This window comes from Pinus tabuliformis, chromosome 7, assembly GCF_031772625.1.
Source record: "Pinus tabuliformis cultivar Carrire ecotype Pingquan chromosome 7, CPIR1, whole genome shotgun sequence".
Classification (NCBI taxonomy): domain Eukaryota; kingdom Viridiplantae; phylum Streptophyta; class Pinopsida; order Pinales; family Pinaceae; genus Pinus; species Pinus tabuliformis.
In genome coordinates, this window is record NC_142293.1 from 910,508,553 (window position 1) to 910,518,447 (window position 9,895).

Sequence of the window (9,895 nt, forward strand, 5' to 3'; positions counted from 1 at the left end):
GGTAAGTTGGCTGGGCTTGGATACTCGGACTAGGCTACTCGGCTGGGCTAGGCTACTCGGATACTATACTTCTTCTCTTGCTTTTCGGGCTTAGCTAGCTTCTCTGGCGGCTTCTCAGACAGAAGGTAGCAGATCCTTCCTAATGTAGTTGAAGGAGAGAGAGCAGTAAGGGTCATTTTATTGGTAAGGAGGCGAGGAAAGGCCTGTTTGGTTCCAGTATTGGAGCTATGGTTCCGTTGAAAGCAGATGTGAAGGCTACAAAGCAAAGGCGTAGGCAACCAAAAGCCACAGCCGGAACGCCGTTGATCCATTTTAGTAAGTGATCTTACTTTGAGTGACTTGGTTCATAAAATGACTTAATGCAATGTAAAAACAAATGTAAAAACAAATTATTAATGTTTAAAATACTGGTGGATCCATATCCAAATTTAAATCTGAAATCTCTTAACTTATACACACATCAACCGGATTTAGCTCAGGTGGTTGGCATAAATGTTGATAACAAGTTAGTAAGTAATCTTAAAAGTAACATGTTAAGAGTGACATGGTTTTATGTAAAAACAAATTATTAATGTTTAAAACACCGGTCGATCCATATCCAAATTTAAATCTAAAATCTGGTAACCTTTACACACACACATCAACCAGATTTAGCTCAGGTGGTTGGCATAAATGTTGTTAACTTGTTATAGCCCCCAAATAGGTTCAATCCCTGCATGTGATGTATTGAGTTCATAATGAGTATTTCTTGTAATGGCTTCTAGCCTTAATGTATGAGCAATCTCTCAAGGACCGAAACATTTATATTCCTCATATGAAATATAAAGATATTTCTTATGGAAAAAAATATTTTCATGTTCACTCTTCAACCAGCAAACAAGCAATTCAAAATTAGTGACGAAAGAAATATCTTTCTTTTTATTTTTACATGATCATTAACCAAATAAGAACAACATGAGTAAAGAAATATCTATTACAAAATAAATTAAACAATTGAATTGAAAGAAACGTTATTGCAGGAGGTGAATATCTTTTTTTTTATTTTTACATGATCATTAACCAAATAAGAACAACATGAGTAAAGAAATATCTATTACAAAATAAATTAAACAATTGAATTGAAAGAAACGTTATTGCAGGAGGTCCTTTTTCACCTAGTAGTCCAGCATCTTCTAGCTTTCATAACAACAACTCCTATTCCAAGCAAATGTGGGGAACAAGAGGACTATGCTATTGCCCTAATTCCCCTTGCACCTTCATTTAAAAAAATTACATCTTCCTTTCTATATATATATATATATATATATATATAATTAAAACTACATCTTCATACATTTAATTGTTAAAATATATAATAAATTTAACAAAATTAACTCATCTAAAAACATAAAATAACTACTAAATTAACTAATCCATAAATGTAAAATAACTACAAATTAACAACGGAATTTTCTCATTGATGTTGGGAATTGGTGAAATCATGTTCACAATGTTTGGTACAAACCAAAGAGATAGTTGAGTTGGTGTTAGTTATCTTTCACAGTGCAGTCACTCATTTGAATCCGAAGGTTATAAACCTATTTGTTAAATATTTTCAAAGTTTCATGATATCATTGTTGTAATACTTATACTTACCAATTATTGCTCTTATATAAAAAGAAATTATTGGTCTTATACAAAAAGAAATTTCAATGCGTAGGTATACACAAATGAGTCAATCACAGATAATGAATTGTGTGCCTTAGAATTGCAACCATGATTGTGCCCTCACTGGGAATTTTGAATGGCTCCCTTTACCAAATCTAATATCCTTTCTACCTTACTATCTGCTTCATCATCTTTACTTAAATCAGCATCACTATTGTACAAGAACAGTCCTTGTCTTGGGTGGTTGCTCATCAACGAAGACAACAAGGAAGGAGGGTTGTGGGTTTGGGCATGGGAAGTTCCATGAGAATCCACTGCATTACCATCTAGAGTATTGAGGCCTCCAGCATCACCATCATTCATCAAAAGGGGCAGGCATGCTTAGGTCCAATAGTTTCACTCTTGCAGGCAGCTGCTGCAGCTTAGGGGTCTCCTTGTTGCCACAACTAGTAATTATAGTATCTGAAGCTCCACTACCCCAATGGCATCTCCTTTGACCACCCAAAGCCTGACCTGAAGCAAAACCCTTTTTACAGATTGAGCATTCATGGATCCTTGGAATCTTCTTACCTGAAATAGCAGTAGACTCAATTGTCCTCATTCCATCTTTAGCTTTGGCACCAGAAACCTTATAGCAGTAGACTCAATTGTCCTCGTTCCATCTTTGGCTTTGGCACCAAAAACCTTAGTCCTCTCCTTTGCAAGAGACTTTTGGAAATTGCCAGGCAGCTGAGAGCCCAATCCAGTACTGAGCTCGTCAGCTATGTCTTCTTCTAGGCTCTCATTCTCATAAAAAAATTAATTACACAAAATTAAACTATAACATAATTATGCAAACTTTATTAACCAAATTGTTCAAGCTCTCGGGCATCTATTACATTCTACGAGTTACAGTTCCTAGTTTCTCACATCCTCATTCGGCCATAAACCTACTCTTTTATGAGAGCTAAAAGCTTCTCACCAACTATAACACATTTCCTGAGTTTCCTTCACCCCTCCAATCAAACTCCCCCCAACAAATCGACGGGCTGCACACACCAAAATTAAAATTAAATCCCAACTTCCATGTGATTAACACCCAAATTCTTGTTCAAGAAAACAGTAGAGAAATCCAAAATTTAGAGATAGCATATCTGTCTAAGCTGTGGATGCCTTTGACACTCTCAGTTTGATTGAAATACAATTTTGTTCATATCTTTTATCTACAAGACAAAAGGGCACGGAGGACTTACCCATAACAACAGTCAGAGCACCAAATTGCACAGGCTTTTCTGGCAAACCATCTATGACCAACTTACCATTCACCTTTAGCAAATTAAGGAGGGGCTTCACAGCATGATTAGCAAAGACTGTGTCAATAATATATTCTACAGACTTGACTGCAGCCTGCATCTATTTCTCATCTTTGCTGATGACAAAGTGATCTACTCCTAAAATTTCTCTCACTTCCTTTTCCTTGCTAGGCGATGTACTTATCATAGTCACTTGCAACCCAAAAGCTTTTTCAAATTTGACAACCATGTGTCCCAAACTGCCAAGCCCCACCATGCCCAGGCTCCGTCATCTGGAAATATTTCATGGGGTTGTACACCGTTATTCCCGCACATAGCAATGGTGCAGCGACATCCAAGGGAAGATTCTCTAGTACCTTCACCACAAAGCTACTTACAAACCACAAACCACCCAAATTATTAAAACCCTATTTAACCAATATAAAGAAAAAATATTAATGCCATTTGTCTCCGGTTTTATATAAAAGAGACAAACCACCCATCTCGGCAAGGCCTGCCGGAACTTGGCGCAGTTAAATTTTCCGAGGTTTTGAGTCAATTGAGAGATTCTCGAAACTCGTTGATCCCATTCCAAACATGAACAGGATTATATGGACAGAAAAGGAAGCCTTTTATGGCGAGTTTAGCCCATGTGCCCTAAAACAAAAATGGTTGCATGAGTTGGGATAATGATTAATTACCTCTGGTTACAAACCACCAAGTATGAGTAACCTCCAAAAGTGACAGAACCATCAACATCGGTGCTACCATACGTCCAAATGACCTTCTCACAATATTGTTCTTGGCCTTTTCTACAAGAATCGCAATGATGGCAACTTCCAACCATACAGTCCACGCCCACACGATCTCTAGCAGAAAAATTCTTCACTTCTGAACCAACTTCAACTACTATACCTACTATTTCATGGCTACAAAAATAGAATTGCGAGTAAATTAAAATTGAGCATGAACTTCTAGGCATATACTCTTTCTGTCTTGCTATTTGATGTGAAGCAGCGTTGAAGATCATGAAGACATTACCCAGGAACCATTGGGTATTGGGAAGCTTTCCATTCATTACCAATTTGATGTAGATCAGTGTGACAGATTCCGCAGTATACGATCTTGAAAGTAACATCATGCGGCCCAGTTTCCGTTTCAAGGCAATTTAAATGTAAGTTTTTTGCAAATGGGTATCAATAGAAGCAAACAATTTAAATGTAAGTTTTCTGCAAATGGGTATCAATAAAAGCAGTTATGAGAGTAAAGCGAGGAGAAACCTGCGAGTGAAATTGAAGGGCGAGAGAATTCGTGACTCGTCTCTAGCAGCCCATCCTTGAACATTAGACTGACCTACTTCCTTAACCATCTTCTCTTCTTCACAACACTCATAAATAAATTTGATTCACTTAGAAGAAGCAGCTAAGCAGATGAATATAAAGAACAGATTTGAGGAGACAACAGGTGTTGGGATGGGTATTTAAAAGGTCAAGTATGGCAGGATATAGCAGGATGACCACTGAATAACCGAGAGCTAAATTCATCGTTAGGCAGCAAGGCAGGTCGTGCACAGCAGAAACCGGAAACATTATTGCAGCAGGTTGTGGAAGAGCCCAGAAACATTATTGCAGGAAGTCGTGGAAGAGCAGAAAGCGGAAAGCAGGAGGAGCAGAAATCGGAAAGCAGTTTTGGTGAGGGAGGAATAGTCCGAGAACATATGCCAGATGTCAATTAAACCAGATGCCAGTGGGACGCCAGATGCCAATCAGAGAATCATTCAAAGGAAGGCCTATCGGCCTAATAAATATAAAATAATAATATACACTTTAATTGACAGCAAATAAAATGTATTTTTGAATAAGAAATGATTGTTTTAAAAATGACAACAAATAACGGAATTGCCATCGGCCATTTAAAGCGCCCTGATAGCGCCCATTCACCCTACATATCAATGCAGAGGTTGTATGTTCGAATACCATAATATATCGTACCTGTTTATCAACGTTTCAGATTTCCCCACGTCCCATCTCCGGAACTGGCTATCCATGTTGTTGCGGTGTTCAGCCTCCTGTAGCGTCGTGTCCATTTGCAATTGCCAAACATCCTGCATCCCATCTCATATCGTAGGTGCCCATATCATCCCTGCATCATCCATTTTAAATTTGTAATTGGGAGCACATGAATTTTTGAAATTTATCCTACATCTTTCAGCCCATCCTAATTAGAGTGGGATATTATGTTTTGTAGAGAGGCAGAGTAGGTCTTCGATCAAAATTATATATATTTTTATGGCAATGTTGGGCATATTTTTAGGGATTCACATACTATAAAATATTGGGCATATTCTTAATCATTAACACAATAATATGTTAGAAATGGTAATTAGGAGTTGATTAAAATTAATGAGTCAGTTAAATGAATGTTGAGTGTTGAGTGGTGAGTCAAGCTGAGTGATGGATAAAGAGTTAAGTGCAATCCATATTTAGAGCATGAGTTAACTGAGTTAAGTGTGTGTGCATGTCAAGATATTTTAGGCAAATCACTAATTAGAAAGGTTTAAATACCCTTCACTTCACTGGGTTCACAGTAAGAATCATGTTTTGTATGACCAATAAAAAGGCAGCACCTCTTATATTTTGTGTGTGAATTTTTGTTTTGAGTCCTCTACCTTTCCAACAAATTAAAGTGAATTCCTCTGCCTTTACAACAAATTGATATCAAAGTGGTTACAAAGAGCCCAAAAAACAAATCAACAATAGTGAAATAGAAGAGAGAAATAATTTTTCATATAACACTCCTCATGTTTGACCTATAACACTCCTTACAGTGGTATTCAGAGTGTTATAATGCTATTGTTCTTAGCATAGAACCACGTTAAAGATGAAAAACTTACCGCATACACAGGTTATCGTGACCATATAGAGAATTCATATGCAGGTCTCAACCAACCAAGTCAAGAAAATTTGTTTAAACTGTCACGTGGTGACAACTGACTCATAAAAATCTGTTATGGGATGGCTTTTTAAAAAGTTCGGTGGATTCTTTTTACCCATATTAAAGTGTTAGGGTTTTTTGAAGGACTGATTTATTAAAAGTTTATGGGTTATTCCCCGTGATAAATGTTTATAAAATATGAAAGTTTTGCCATAAAGATTGAAGGATTTTAACATAAAAGGTATTCGAAGGTTTTTAAAGTCATTTTTTGATATATTGAAAAGTTCAACTTTATAAAGGTTTTTGCCTTTTTATATATAAAGATATTCTATAAATAGATTGGCTTTATATATAAAAAATCATTAAGGGATTTTATAAAATAGTTTATGAAAAAAATTATTGGCAATAGAATTTAGGGCTTTGTAAAATTCGTCAGTTACTTGGTTCTTTGTAAGTATGACAGTGTTTTGGTAAAGATTGTGCCTTATGGGGGCACATATTGAAAATCATATTTTTTGGGGGGGTGATATGGAAGATACAATCAAGCAATCAGCAAAACAACTATAAAAAAAAGGAATGACATCAGTCATGGGTCGCAAACCGCAACTGAAGCATATTAAAAAAAGGAATTGGAAAGAAGAGGTAGAGATTGTTGCCATGGTTAGAGAGGTTCACGACGCAGCCGAGGAACTAAGAAGTCTAGCAGAAGATAAAGAAGAAAACGAGGGTGATTGGTGTAGCTTTGATTTGCTACCACCCCTATGTTTACAGGTGAATATTTTGATGATTGGGTTATCAAGATGTTAACTTTTATTCAAGCTAGAGAGTTAATTGAGTACGTGTCTAATAACCCATATGATGCAGTATGTGATGTTTTAGCATTGAATTTTATAAAACAAGCATTGGATGAGAATTGTTTGTGCAAGGTAGCAAAAGCTACAACTTCCAAGGAAGCATGGAAGTTTCTGGAAGCAGAGTTTGGTGCAAGGGAGAGTGACATGCAACATCAGGTTATGTCACAGGAAAAGAAGTCAGTTGCAGATCTAAGAGTATATGAGCAAGACTCTGAGAGGAAAACAGAGCTTGGAGAATCCCACTAAAAAGTGGACAATGGTTTTCAAGACCATAAAATTGAAACCCATTATGCAAACATGCATATGGATGAAGAATATGCAACAAAGATTGCAGAGATAGAAGAAGAAGTATCTGTATTTGAAGCAAAGCAAGAGCATATAAATGCTCAAGGAATCCATTGTAACGTGGACGATACAGATGATTGTGAATCCCACTGTGATGATGCACATGTGGATGATGACTACAAAGTGAGATGTGAATTGGTGAATCCAACCGTAGCTGATGGATTTCGTGAAGATGAAATTGGCAATGAACATATGCATGCTCGGATATCCCACCATAGTGTAGATGAACATTATGTTGATGATATGTGTGGTTTATTTTTTGAAACAGATATTAATTGTGGCAATATAGTAAGTGCAATATTTGATGAAGAATTGAAGGTTGAAGTTGCCACTATAGTAGCAAGATATGAAGCAGTTGTAATTTCTCATGAAGCAGTATGTGATCTAGCAACAGTTGATGATCAAGAACATGATAAAGTGATTGAATAGTTTTTGATGAGAATATCCACTGACCACATAATAGTGGAAGATAGTTTTAGTGAAGTTGAAAAGAAGGCAGAGAAGGAAGAGGTAGAGCAGGAAGTTGTCACTGAAGAGCATAATATAGATGCTTTTAACATTGTTTTTGAATATGCAGGTGTTCAGAATAGCATGAGCGAAAAAATTGAAAACAAGGTTGTTAATAAATTTGATGCAGATTTGAGGCTCATTGAAGAATGCATTCAAAAACCAATAAAGCAAATTGATTCGAGTCTTAAAGAAGCAACTAAAATAAAAGAATTGAATGAAATGGTGAATAATGATCTTGAGTGTGCAGATTACAGGGAAAATGTAGTAGTACTTGACGATGGAAATGAAAAGAATGATATGGATGTTTCTGAAGACAAAGATGAATGCGTTGAAACCATTTTTCAGCAATGGAATCAAGAAGAGATAAGATTCTGGTATCAGGAAATATGGCAAAAAGAAAATCAGGAATATGAAACACAAGCAACAAAGCAAAGACAACAGTTTGAAGATCCAATGTTTTGGCAACAGTCCATAGTTGAATGAATATTTGAAGAGGAAGTTGTCGAAGACATGATCCAATTATTTCATAGAACAAGCTCACGTCAAGTCAAAGAAAAATTGCAGCAGCAACAAGTGAATAAAGCTTACAACAAGAAAGCGCAACAGAGAGTTAAGGAATTTCGAGGATTTAAAATTTGGAAGAACCGAAAAAAATGCAAAATTGTGAAAGTCTTCAATAATTGTAAGATTTGAAATTTGGAAGAAGTGAAAAAAGAATGCAAAATTATGAAAGTCTTGAGTCATTGTAAGCCTATCTGAGACATAGAACAACAGGCATGTTTGAGTGATAATTGAGTCAATTTCTATTGTAATCCTAACAGGGAAAGTTGAGTCATGTTTGATTTATGTTGATTCATATGGTCGTAATTAAGGGGGAGTGTTAGAAATTTTAATTACTCCCGCATGAGGAGTTGACTAAAATTGGAGAGTTAGTTAACTGAGTGTTGAGCGGTGAGTCAAGTTGAGTGATGGATAAAGAGTTAAGTGCAATCCATATTTAGGGTATGAGTTAACTGAGTTAAGTCTGTGCGCATGTCAATATATTTTAGGCAATTCACTAGTTGGAAAAGGTTAAATACCCTTCACCGAGTTCCTTGTAACAATCATGTTTTCTGTGATCAACAAAAGAGCCGCAGCTCATGTGTTTTGTGTGTGAATTTGTGTTTTGACTCCTCTACCTTTACAACATAATATTCTCCAGCTTCTGAATCAATGGGAAAAGCAATATGTATTATGTGGATTTGATCTTTTTGTTGAATGCATTAAAATGAATACCAGGTATTACAGACAAAGAATGGCACGATTGACTGACTACCCTCACCCAAGAAGGAAGCAATAACACGAGTGGTCCATGGAAGAAAACATATTATAATCAACTCATATAAATCAACTCACCCATATAAATCAACTTACAAACGTTTCACAAAAATATTATAATATTACAATACATTTTCACCCAAATAAATCAACTCACAAACATTTCACAAAAATATTATGATACATTTTTTTCCAGTTATAATTTTTGTTTTACAACAAATATTGTCATAATATTCAAAACCAAAAGTTGTGATACATGCACTGAAATTTCTATAGATAAAGAGAACATTAAATATAAATAATGGACCAGTAACTTGCAAGACCTATAAAAATTTGAGGCTATGGAGAGAAAGAAATTACTGAGAATTGTTTGAATATGTAATAGACTCCATTTAGATATTCAAAGAATGTGTGTTGTTCGAATATGAAATATAGGGTTATATTTATATATTCAAAGAATGGCACTTCCAATCAAAAGAAGAGAATGATAATATTAATCCCTTAAAATTTTTAATAAACAAACAATATGTTTATTAAAATTTAAAAATACTTGAATTTAAAATAAAATATCTTTATTTATTTTACGCATTTGTGATTGAAATGAATTTAAAAAGGAAAATTTAAATAGTTTGTTAAGGAAAAAAAACTCATCCATTGCCAACTCATTGAAATTTAAAAGTTAACATTAAAACCATAAAACTAATATTATAATATCTATAATATTATATTAAAATAAACTGAAATATGTATGATTGAAACAGGCATTCAAGTGAAAATAAATATGATGATATAAAATATTCATTTGAACAATATAGTGCTATAACAAATATCACTATATAGGGTTCAACCAAATTAATGAATTTAAAGCATGAATCAGGGCTTTACATTATTTGAACTTTTCCAAGAGAGCCTTTCATAGTTTACCCAAGTGAGCATCTTATAGTTTACCTAGTTTTTATTAAAAAAATTCTATTATATACAAAAAAAAAAAAAAAACTTGTCATATATATATATATT

The 9,895-nt window shown here is 34.9% G+C and overlaps 1 pseudogene; it reads right to left on the reverse strand.

Annotated features, from left to right (window-relative positions):
- Window positions 1-2,244: 2,244 nt before the first annotated feature.
- On the reverse strand, window positions 2,245-4,287 carry LOC149250608 (putative mannitol dehydrogenase; annotated as a pseudogene).
- Window positions 4,288-9,895: the final 5,608 nt, after the last annotated feature.